Here is a 13,338-nt window from a genome sequence, read left to right as displayed (position 1 = left end):
ACATCTGATAAATAATACAATATGTTTTTAATATAGCGTGCCAATTCAATGCACTAAAGGCTTTTATTTATCGCGACATATATATTCAGAGTATTTCATACATACAGTCCGGTCAAATAAAAAATAAAGTATTACCTTGCCGCTCTAAAATGTAAACACGGAAAGGAATTTGACAGGATTTTTTCATTAAGATGGGGAGGCGGATGAATACATAAACCACTTCAGCGTGATCTCTTCCTTCTACCTTAACCCCGCCCACTCATTTTGCTTCCACATACAGAAGTCCACGATTGGGCAAAACACTCAAAGCTCGTCTCTGATTGGTCAGATATCTGTCCATCGTAGTGCATTGCCAGTCATGGTGGAAAGGACACTTCGTACATGGAGGTTTTGACTGTACGGGCAAAATAATAACCCCGAAGGGGAGTTAAGGATTGCACACATTATTGCTGACATCTGTTCGGCGCTTTTTATTTCTTTGGTTGGTTTGATCTTTATTACAATTATTTCACGTGTATTCGGGCCGTAGGAAATCTGGTGTTTATCGCACAGATGTGGATCTAGTAGCTACTCCGGGTAAGTCATTCTTCTCGTCCAACTGAAGGTCTGACAGTGCCGAATTATCCGCCGCCGTCACCTCTCTGAATGACTAAAGAACAAAAAAAAAAAATAACATCTGATCGCTAAAATTCAGGTTCTTTCGCTTTCTATCGCACGCGATTTGTTGTATGCGCCTTTTATACTGCATCAGAGGGGGACCACTCGCGCCTGAAAGGGTGAGATATGGCGGTTCAGACATGGCTTTTAATAATCAATTGGTGTCACAATTAATGAATAAATGCCTTCCTCATCCTTGGTGGATTGCTTGAAATCGTGACTTACTGAGAGATGACGGTATTCGTGGTTGTGGTGCTTCTGACGGGCTGTCAGATTTAGTCGCTGTCTGAAATGTCAGTGTGATTTTTAAGCAGTCACAGTGCAGTAATCTACAGAATAGCATGTGTTATGTTGTGTTGTGTATGTATCATTTACTGATGCGAGAGTTTAGGGGGGAGGGATAATAGATGTTTGTTAGAGTGGACTTAATTTTTCAGCTCTGAAGCCAATCACTCGCATATCATGTTTGGTTGATCCTGCTCACGGACTCTAAAGAAAGTTTGGTTTAACCTACGCAGTTCTGCGACAACACTCTCCCTCCTCTCTCTCTCTCTCTCTCTCTCTCTCTCTCTCTCTCTCTCTCTCTCTCTCTCTCTCTCTCTCTGGTAGGCTATAGCAACATGTGCTTTGGTGTATTTGTGCTCTTTAACCCTTTTGTTTTAACGTTTGTTCATCTGTAGAAATACTTTCAGGTCCATTGTTATTCTCGTTTGGCATTCAAAGAAAAGTGTGACCTCATTCTCCTGTATAAATATTTTGGCCTAAAGTTTTCAAAGGCTGAGTTGTCAGTGAAAAGTGACTTTGTTTATAGGCTGCATCTCAATACGAGCTGAATGTCTTGGGTCATGCAGACAGGTACAGTGCTGTCGTGACTCCCAGCTGGGTGTCTCAATCTCCAGGGACTCAATGCTGTTATGTCCTCCCACCTGGGGTACCAATAACAGACACAGAGAGAACAGACTACTGATGTTTTATAATGCCTCCTAAGAGTCTTCTGAAAATGACAAAAAGCATCCTGTAAACAGTCCGGTTTGTGTCATGAATGATGCTGCTTGCTAATTGGAACATTTGAGACTTCCATGCATGGAAATGAATAGCGTTATGCACTGTGGTTGCTTGGTTGGATGTATTTGTTGTGAAGGAACATGAACACTAAATGCCATTAAAAGAAGGCAGGATGGTGCAAAACTAGCCCATATCTTTGCTGGCAGAATGAGGATAACAGCTGTGCATAATGTAGCTGCTGTCTGGTATGCTGGGTAGAACAGGTCTTCATCTACATTCCCTTGATCACCTATGGTGATGTGTTCAACATCATGGGGTCAAAATAACGACTATTCATTCTGGATCTCAGAGTCCCTTATTTAGTTTCCCACATAAACAAAATAATGACTACAACTATGTTTTATCTTTTATTAAATGTGGTCTTTAAAGTGTCAAAGGTCTTCTACTTACTGTGAAAATAGGCCTTTAAATTATTTTGTTCTTATTGTGTGAAACACTTCTGTCTAGACAAAATACTCTCTGGCTACACTTTTTCAAGGAATACTTCTCCCAAAAATGCAATTTCTGTCATAATATACCCACCCTCACGTTGTTTCAACCTATATGACTTTCTCTTTTTTGTTTTGGTGGAATACAAAGGAGATACTTTATAGAATATACAGATTCTTTTTTTCTTTTCTTTTTTAATAATGGGACTTAGCGACTCACTTTAAAGCTTGAAAAAGGACCCAAAAGTATAATCAATGAAAATCTTGATGGCCATTGCAGTTCATGAGTGCTTTGAGCAAAATTTTTTTGGAAACTTTCATTTGTGGATCAAATTAATCCTGGCTGACTGTGAATAGTGAATTTCTACTATGGCATCTGTAACTGAAAACTATTGTGTTTAAATGATGCTGCATCCACTCCTCTAGGTATCAGTGTAAGTCCAAGACAATGTGCATAAAACAATTATTGAACGTACCCTTGGGAATGTTCACTCCGAAATGAAAAATTTCTCATCATTTAGTCACCCTTATGCCATCCAAGATGTGTGTAGGGGTAGAATATTTAATGGTATGCATAATAAACTAGTAGAAATTTGGCAACCGGTATACATTATGGATTGTTGTCTATATCGCGGTAAAGCAAAATCTTCACTGCGTGATAAGAAATGTACACCTCATTCTATTAAAGCTGTATAATAATATAATGCCTGGTGAAGGTCTGAAACACAGTAAGATATTAGAGTTTTATTTATTATCCATTGTATTGTGTATGCGACAGCCCGCAATGTTTAATCATGAATTTAACAGCATTAGCATGGACCATACATTATCAACTGAATGGGATTTAGCCATGTCTACACTAAATTATAAAACCAAAATTGTAGAGCGCATGTCAAATAAAAAAACTGTCCAACCAGTCACGTTAGATGGCATTCATTTCTTCGAGAAAAATCAAGCACTTCTGCTGGAAAAACAATAAGCAAAGTTGGGAAAAATTATAGGCTACTTTGAAAAAATTAATTCAAGCAGTAAAGAAATGTTTCTAAATAATTATATCGGCTATGGATTAAAAAGAAAACAAAGCTTTTTTAATTTTTTTGAATAATTTGTGCCATTTTTTTATGTTAATTTTAATCATTTAATTATTAGTAAATGTTTTCTTTACTTATTTAATTTCACTTCTATCAAAATGTAGTCATGGCAGTTTGTCTGAAAGAACACCACACATTGGTTGTCTTGAACACGATTTATACATGGTCGGGAGCAGGTGTAAATTTCGTTCGTACCAACTAACATTTTGAAAATATGAAAACTTTCATGAATATGAAAATTTATATCAGACCGGCTTTACACAAAAATTGTTCTGCTTGTGTTATATAAATTATGCCCATTGTTTAAACCACTGCAGTTGTCTGGATTACTTTTATGTAGCCTTTATGTGATATTTGGGCCTTCAGAATTTTGGGCATCATTCATAAAGCAGGTTGGCCACTAATCGCAGGGTTGGCGGTTCGATTCCTGGCCCACATGACACCACATGCCGAAGTGTCCTTAGGCAAGACACTGAACCCCAAGTTGCTCCCAATGGCAGGCTAGAGCCTTGCATGGCACCTCTGCCGTCATTGGTGTGTGAGTGTTTGTGTGCATGGGTGAATGAGTCACAGTGTAAAGCGCTTTGAAAACTGCTAAGGTTAAAAAAAGCGCTAAATAAGTGCAGACCATTTACCATTCTTAAAATCTTTGTTTGTGTTCTGCAGAAGAAAGAAAGTCCTACACATCTGGGATGGCATGAGGGTGAGCAAATGATGAGAATTTTCATTTTAGGGTGAACTATCCCTTTTTTTTACCTTTAAAATATCTCCTTTTATGTTTGACACATTGGGGTGGAATTAGCTGGTTCGCAGGCCCTGTTAGCCTCTGCTGATAAATGCAGTAACTATACCCTCCAGTGCTTTAGACCAGAGCATGTATCCTTTGACGGTCATTCAAAAACTAGTAAAATTCATACATTGTTGTATAAACAAAATAAAAAAAATAGAACAGAACACCGCTGCTGCTAAATTATGAGCGCTGCTGCTGAGATGTCGTTAATATACTTTACGCAACGTAATGCTTGCTAGACCAGTCATCTTTGCGCTTTTTACTGTGCATGCTGTTGAATGGGGCTGGTACTATGAAACAAAAGGGACCCCACTACAAACACACACACGTAATTACAGTGACGTCACCGTATAGCAGTCCAACGTGAGTGTGTCCTGCAATGGAGAAGCAGGATACCCGCAGGGTCTTAAAATCAGCATGTTCCAGCAACATCCACGTTCAGAATGCAGGGAATTATTGCATACTTTTATTCACTTTAACATATAGCTGCAAACTGTAATTCCAGAACCTGCGCAAGTAAATCAGCTCTCCCACATCCTTCTCTCCCTCTCCCGTGAACCTCACTGAACACTTGTTGAGTTTCAAGGAAGCATGTGCAGAGAAAGTCACAAGTAAATTTGTCACATATTTACTGAACTTAAGATTCAATGTGCGAATGGCATTGTACCACATCTCTGCAAGCGAGTGATGTGATAAAATTATCGCTCTTGTTTATAATCAACAAAAGAAAGCTGTCAACATTGCAAGTGCGCAACATCAAAGCAATCTAGTTTTGCCAACTTTCATATTGCTCACCTCATATCATATTACAGAACCTTTGACAAGAAAGGCTGACACAGCAAAAATGCTTTGTGTAAACTGCTACCAGAACTTCTCTGGGTTAAGAGAACCTACTGCATGAAGAAGAGAACCATTAAACACCTGTTACATCTGTCATCTCCATCTCTCTGGAGCTCTGTCTGATCTGTACATGTATTTTCTCTGCCCTGTGAATCAGTCAATTTGAATTAGTATGTAAAAATATGCATAAGTAATATTAATATAAATACTATAATATAAATAATACACATAATATGAAAATACATCCTTTTCTTTCTTTAATATACATGTACCCGTCTGGCACCAACAACCATGCCATGCTCAAAATGGCTTAAATCACCTTTCTTTCCCATTCTGATATTCAGTTTGGAGTTCAGGAGATTGTCTTGACCAGGACCACACCCCTAAATGCATTGAAGCAACTGCCATGTGATTGGTTGATTAGATAATTGCATTAATGAGAACTTGAACAGGTGTTCCTAATAATCCTTTAGGTGAGTGTAGAAGAGATGGTAAGTCTATCCCTCACAGCTTCATTTCCATAAAAAAATTTGGCGCTACTGTGAATAAGGTATAATCCAATCCTCTTGTTTACAAAAATGTCAGCGCATGTGCAGTAAGTTTTGGGAGAAAGCCCGCTGACTGTTGTGTTAGATTTGACAGATTAGATGAATAAACAAAAGTATAACACAAAACCATCATAAATACAAACATATTCTTAGCGATACAATTAAAATTAGTTAATAACAAACATGTAACCATGTTCGCTATACATGTTTGCTGCAAAGTTGTGAGTTGAAATGATCTCAGTCCAGTCAGCTCTGTCGATGGCTTGAAGCCACAGCAGTCAACTAGAGCCCTCAGAGTCATTTTTCAACTATGTAATCCGATAAACGTTTACTTTTTACGCATGGTTTTTGCCACCACTTGTATTTGATATAAGCGGTGACATTGCCAAAGCATTGGTCTATTGCGTCATGTCTTGCTGGAAAGCAAGTGACTAAAGAGAAGGGCCACAATGTAGGCTACATACTTTAGGCTACATGCATTCTTAATAAATTAATTTAAGAGTTTTAATTTTTCTAAACAAGTTGTATTAACTTGTTTAGAAAAAAAAGAAAACACATAAATGCACAATAAAATATAAAAAAAAACATGTCCAGAGACATTCAAGTAGTCTCAGTGGTTTTGTATTTACCAGCTAATAAATTATTTAATGTGTTTTTTTATTATCACTGCTACACTTAAAAAAATCTAAACATAGAAATAAAACTTTACTAAAACAACCCTACGAAAAATGCAATTATAAAGGTTAGCATACCTTACTCTTAGACAATATAGGCCGAATGTCAGTGTTTCAAATTATCACTATAATAAATTAATAGGTATATATATATATATATAAAAATATATATATATATATGGAAAAAATAATATTTATCAGTGCATTTAAAATAAAGAACTGAACTGAATTTTTAACACAGGCCACACAACATTCAAATGAAATGTGTTTTAAATGCCAGCTTGTTATCCACTGAGAGATAATATTTTTTTTTTATGATAAAATCAAGATGAAAAAAAACCACAAGCACAAAAACACACAAGCAGTAAATAATAAAAAATAATCTAGATATTTCACAGACAAAAATGGCTTAATCATTCATGTGTATATGTTTAGAAAGGCAACGTGAGAGAAACCTGTTGACACCTGACGCAGAAAACACTCTCTTGTCTTGGAATGGAGAAGGTTTTGGGCCAGGTCCATGCAGTGATCTTTGTAATATACTGTATCTCCAGCTCTGTGGGTCTGCTAAGTGTGCTTGTATCCCCCCCCCAAACCAAAAGAACACAGCAATTGACGGCCGTTATCGCTTGGCCTCTTTCGCTTCTGAAACACTAGATGAAGATTGTGTCCCTGACTCAGAGCTCACATCCTTGACATTCTAAGCATTATTGACATTATTTTGCAAATATTGCATTGTACTGCATCAGTTCCCACTTTTGTGGAACTTGCCCACACAGCGTTTTCCATGATGTGACAGTTAACGCCTGCAGCAAATATGAGGTAAACCGTCAGATTTATTAAAATTATATTTTTAATATACTAATTGTAATGGTATTTGTGATTACAAATATTTAAAATGTAATTCCAGTATTAACACACTGTTTTAAAATATTACAATAAAAAAAAAAAAAAAAAGTTTTAAATATTTATTTTTTATTACTTAAAAAATGACTAGTCAACCTCAATAACCGACTAGTCAGCTGTTGCGCGACTAGTCAACCTTTCTTGCACATCTCTATAGCATGTGTACTGTACAATGTTATTTGTCAGGCTAGGTGTCACCCACAGTTTTTAGAAAAACATTTTACGCAATCAGTTATAATATTGTCCTTGATCAGCAGCATCTGATATTGGCCAACATCTAATTTAAAACAAATCCATTTTAAGGTCGTAGCACTGCTGATTAGATTAAGGATCTCAAGAAAGAAACCTTCCCTTCCCTTTCCACTTTAAAATGACCTCCGTGTTCTTTCTGGCTGTGCAGTTGGTGGAGTAGGGTCTTGAAGGGCTGAAGCTCATCAGAAAGAGCACAGACCTTCTTCTCTGTGTTAATCTCTGCAAGCTCTTAATTGCACCATCATCTGCTGATCTAAGGGTTAAACATCAATTAAGGTAATGGGCAGTGTGAAAAGAGACCACTGAAGATGAGGGTAACCCTTTTCCACCGAGACAAGATGAGATCAGGATGGGTTTTGACAAGTAATCATCGTTGTGCATTTTTAAAATTAGGATTTGACATTTTAGCAGGCAGGTCCAGGTTTTTCAAATGATGCTTTGGTCAGAAGCTTTAGAAGGACACAATAAGTTATTGCTTGCACAATGTGCAATTTTGCAATTTTGTAACTAAATACATGGTCACGTGGTCTGGGTGGCAGAGGATGAATCCCAGCTGCCTCCACATCTGAGACCATCAACCTGCGCATCTTATCACGTGGCTTGTTGAGCACATTGCCACGGAGACATAGTGTGTGTGGAGGCTTCACGCTATCCAACAAGGCATACACCCTCAACTCACCACGCGCACCACGAGAACTAACCACATTATAGCGACCGTGAGGAGTGTACCCCATGTGACTGTTCCCTCCCCAGCAACCGTGTCAATTTTGTTGCTTAGGAGACCTGGCTGAAGTCACTCAGCATGCCCTGGGATTCGTACTAGCGACTCCAGCCAGCGTCTACCACTGAGCTACCCAGGCCCCCACTGTTGTTGTTTTTACCTTCGTCTCCTGTTATTTTCTGGTGATTATGTCTTCTTCTAGCATTTCGTCTTGTCTTGCTGCATAGTCCATTTGCACTTGAGCTTCAACTCATGGACTGATGAACAGACATTCTCCTATAGGATTTTCTGCTAGAGTGCAAAATTCATGTTTCCCTCAATTATTGCAAGTCGCCCTGGCCCTGAAGCAGCAAAGCATCCCCACACCTGTCCAGAAGTATGATGTTCTTTTAGTGGAATTCTGTGTTTGATTTACACCAGATGTAATGGGACCCCTGTCTTCCGAACAGTTCCACTTTCGACTCCTCAATCCTTAGACCATTCTAACAAAAAGTTTGAGGATCATCAAGGTGTGTTTTGGCGAAATTCAGATGAGCCTTAATGTTTTTCTGGGTTGGCAGTTGTTTTCGTCTCGCCACTCTTCCATGGATGGCATTTTTGGTGAGCGTCTTTCTGATAGTGGAGTCATAAACAGTGACCTTTATTGATGCGAGAGAGGCCTACTGTTCCTTGGATGTTGTCCTTGGCTTTTTGTGACTTCCTGGATGAGTCGTCGCTGTGGTCTTGGAGGAATTTTGGAAGGTCGTCCACTTCTGGGAAGGTTCAATACTGTGCCAAGTTTTCTCCATTTGGAGATTATGGCTCACACTGTGTTCTTTGGAGCCCCAGAGCCTTTGAAATAGCTTTGTAACCCTTCCCAGATGGATGTATTTCAATCATCTTTTTCCTCATCATTTCTTTTTCAGACAGGCCCAGTTGGTATTGGATAACTTTTTTGCTTCAATAATTAACATTATCATTTAAAACTTTATTTTGTGTTTGTTCAGGTTGCGTTTGTTTTATGTTAGATTTTGTTAGAATTTTTGAATCAATTTAGGATGAGATAAAAACAAAAGAAATAAGCAAATGCTTTTTCACAGCACTGTAGATGCAGTAGATTATATGTCATGTGTAATGTTTGCATGCTGTAGTCATAGTGCTAATGCTAGTGTGCTAACCTTGGCCATAATATTTATCTGTTACCCTCTTTTGTTTTATTTTATGATGAAATTTGTGAAAATAGTCCAAATAAGATCATTCATTTTTTTTTATTAATTAATGAAGTTATTTTCTTATATATGTAATTCTTTACATGTATAAGAAAATAACTTCATTAATTAATAAAAAAAATGAATGCTCTTATTTTGACTATTTTCACAAATTCCATCATAAAATAAAACAAAAGAGGGTAACAGATAAATAATATGCCCAAGACTTTTGATACTACTGCAAAGGGGTAGGGAGGAAGAACAATCATAGTAGCCATGCTGTAAGATTGCTTTAAACAGTATTTGCAGTAAAAATTACTTGAATGGTGAGTTTCAGCCCTCCAAAGCTCTCACAGTGAAAGATAAAGTCTTTAAAGGGAATAGGGCATAGGGATTTTCACTTCTGAATGAAACTCACACTTTTGTTGATGTTGTTGCTCTTCTCTGCTTTGTTTTGGGTTCAACTTCTGGGTTAAATACATGTCGCTAGGCACCATGTTTGATTTTCGATGGGTGTGAGAACCGGGCTGTGAGACATACTGTCTTTACAATGGGTTGTACTGTTGTTTAAACTATTTTTGATCGTTCCATGAACAAAATATTGAAAAAAGCATCTTCCAAAGAATTTCAGTAGAAATTTTAAAGAGCACAAGTTGGGAAAATTTGATGTGATCTTGAACCTCTATACAGTGTATGTCTTTGAAGACAGTCATGTGCTGCTCTCACTGCTACAATCAGGCAGGTGCTACCACCGACTACATGACAGCTTCCCCCAAGCATTCTGACTTTTGAACTCTTGATCTCTCACGATCAATATATCAGCACTGCACTTTATTAATCTATTATCTCACACTGGACTGTCATAATTATATTCTCTTCAATACAACTAATGTATATATATTTTTTATATACTCTTTATTTTTCTTTTATTGTATATGTATTCTATATTGTGTGTATTGTTTACCGTACATTGTATATTATTATTGTGTTTTGTAATTATGTGTATATTTGATATGTAAATTGTGTTGTGTAAATATGTTGTTTATTGTAATTGGTATATGTCTCGGCACTGTGATGACTGCTATGTTGCTCGGAACTGCAAACAAGACCTTCACCTACTGTTGCACTTGTGTACATGGTAGTGTGACAATAAAGTGATTTGATTTGATTTGATTTGAAGAGAGGGTAAGTCTATTCCTCACAGCCTTTTTTTATTCGCATCAAAAATTTAATATCTGGCCCTACTGTGAATAAGGTCTAATTTGTCCATATGTGAAGATCAGGTGAACATCTATTAATCATTTTCAGACACCAAAGGCACTATTGGCTAAGTGATGAAATGGCTGCCTAGATGCTGGTTAACACTAGAATACTTTATTAATGAATGCATGCAAGCAGCTTACATTGAAGCCAGGCATCTGTCATGATTGGATGTGTTTTCATAGTCCCCACGAAATTGATTTCCAAATCATGAATCAGACATACAGTATTTGGTTGAGCTCAGAATATACCATTAGGTCATCAGTAGTACTGAATACCTTAAATAAATCCCCCAAAACAATGTGTGTTGACCTCATCCTGGGTAAAAGGAGAACAGATGAGAAACTGCTAAATCAAATTCTGTTTATTTTTAGTTTGGGATTAATCTATGGATAGGATCATGTTAGAAGTTCTCTTCTAAATATGGTGAATGTCTGCTCCTTTCTGTGTGTGTCTGTGCGGAAATTTTGTTTCTCTAGAACTTGACGATGCCGTTTATTCATTGATTTCATTCAGATTAAGGTTTTTCCCTGTATTTCCTCTTGAATAAAAGTGTTAGTGGATAAATATACAACTGCATAATATCCACCATGTGTGTACTGTATGTGGGATCAGAGGTTAGCAGAGCCATGACCTACATAAGTTAAATCCGGTTCTGAAATCCACATACAAAAACTGTATGGTTACAGAATGCAGATAAGAGCAGCACATCTCCTAACCAGGCATGATGCGATAAAGCGGCAAGTAATAAATGCTATCTCTTTCAAGTAAATCTGGGTTTTTGTCCTAACCAGCCATGATCACTAGGGTCGGGAACCGAAAACTGGGAGAAAATGTACCAGGATGATTAAAATAAATATCAGAACCAATTGTTTTTTATGATTTTCGGTTACGTTAATGTTTCTCGAACAAGTATTCTTCTGCCTATGCGGATGGAACACCGTACTAAAATACTCTGTCAGTGTTTCCTGAATTGCTATTCAGCAGTGCTGCAAAGCCATCAACAGCTTAAACCATACTAAATGCACTGCAACTATGTAGCTCAATTTCTGACAATGTATCCCAGACTACTGAGGGCAGTAGGCCCTGAATCCAATAACAATTGCACTTCTTATTTCTAAATATTTAATTCTCAAAAGTACTATAAAAATTGTTAATGGTATCGGAATTGGAACCAGAATCGTTAAATTCCTTAAGATTGGTGATCGTAAAAAGTTACATTTAAAAGGTTTTCTGTGTCTTTAGTATATAGTTCTGGGTAGCCAACAGAATTTGCATTTCCCAAAAGCATCATAAGCCTGAGCTACGCTTTCGGGAACTGTTTGTGATTGTGTCTCTTTCATCAGCATTTTCTCTTTCAGTGTGGACAAGCAAATTATTTGTACTTGTGTAAAGTATAATTTTTTAAAATCTTTTGTATCTTTTGTTTATTAATAAATGGATGGTTTTTAAACATAACAGTTTGGTCCCACACAGCATCATTGTTCGTGTCTATATTTTAGACAAGGCCAGTTTTATATTTTTGCTGTATTTTATTGCCTTAAGTCAATAGCTGAACTTCTCTAGCTTAGAACTCGGTTTGGTTCTGTAGATATTGTTGGCTTTTGTATTACGTATTGCTTGTTATCTTATATTGTAGATAAAAGTGTCTGCTGATGATTGAATATGGAGCCAGATATTTTTAGGGATGTGACTGTATAAAATGTTTATATCACGATAATTACTGAAGCATTTATCACGGTATGCATCATCATCACGGTATTGTATTGAATTACAAAATGGGTTGAAAGATAAATAAACTTTACAGTTGTTCTTAATTATAAGATTTAGTTAGTTGCTTTTTACTAATACTTTTTAAATGAAAATATCACAAAGTAGCTAACTTTGCAAAGAGACATGGTGGCTTTCCAATGCTTCTATTTTGTATTTATATAATTTATTACGGTTTATTTTCAACAACAATGGTAACATTTTGAGGGAAATATTTATTTGAAAAAGAAACATGAATTTTAGAGTTTCCTAGTAATTTGGTATGTCTTCTTATTACTGTAAGAGTTAGAGTGTTGGAAATGTTGTTGTTTTTTTTATGGAAAAGCTAAATAATTTGGTTAATAGGTTATCTAGAAATTTGCACAGTACTTTGAAGTGCTCACAATAACAATATTGTGCATGTTAGTTATCACGGTATGCCTTATTATTTAAAATCGTTAAATGTCTAGTTCTTTCCAGTCACCTGCCTTTTTAGTCCAGTTTTATTTGACAATTTTATTACATTTATTTCCATATGTGTGTTAATAGCAAGATTAACCATTAGCTCTCTGTCAATGTCAGGGATTGTGTGCTTTTTCTTAAGAACAAAGCAGAGAACTCACTGTCAGCATGACAGTCTTACTGAGTGTAACCTATGCATACGCATATATTTCCCTTGGGAACACATTTGTGGCAACCTCATACCTGATTCTGCAGAGTGGTGAAGAAGTCAAGGGAGAATAAAATCCTAATGATTCGAATCCCACATTCAAATGAAGACCAAAATAACAGGAACTGCTCCTCTGTTCTTCCTGTCAGTAACTGGCTTACTAATGATGTGCTACCCAACAAAGAGATTAGCTCTACTTCATGTTCAGGGTTATTCAAGAGACTGGTGTTAAAAGAGCTTAATGCACTCATGAGGCATTCATAACCCAAAGAATGCTCCCATGAAAACAACATCAGATTGTTGAAATGTTTGTATAGTCTGACTAATAGCACTGGCTGGAACAAGTAGTAAAAGGGATAGTTCACCCAATAATGTACCCAAATAACTGAAACACTATAAACAACATGTTGGAATATTAGCCTCAATCACCATTCACTTTGATTGTATGGAATAAAGATACAAAAACTGAATGGTGACTGAGCCTAAACATTCTCCCTAAC

At 36.8% G+C, this 13,338-nt stretch overlaps 1 protein-coding gene across 12 annotated transcripts in view; it reads left to right on the top strand.

Annotated features, from left to right (window-relative positions):
- The first annotated feature begins 355 nt into the window (after nt 1–355).
- The window catches only part of LOC127657723 (myocyte-specific enhancer factor 2D homolog), an 88,242-nt gene continuing 75,259 nt past the window's right edge, over nt 356–13,338 (top strand). For all 12 annotated transcript variants that reach the window (XM_052146586.1, XM_052146582.1, XM_052146579.1 and 9 more), the window contains exon 1: nt 356–576. The gene's annotated coding sequence lies outside the window, so the exon portion shown is untranslated. The remainder of the gene's footprint in view (nt 577–13,338) is intronic.

The sequence above is a fragment of the Xyrauchen texanus genome, chromosome 17 (assembly GCF_025860055.1).
Source record: "Xyrauchen texanus isolate HMW12.3.18 chromosome 17, RBS_HiC_50CHRs, whole genome shotgun sequence".
Lineage (NCBI taxonomy): Eukaryota > Metazoa > Chordata > Actinopteri > Cypriniformes > Catostomidae > Xyrauchen > Xyrauchen texanus.
The sequence above is the reverse complement of the archived record's forward strand: the minus strand, read 5'-3'. Positions and strand labels throughout refer to the sequence as shown.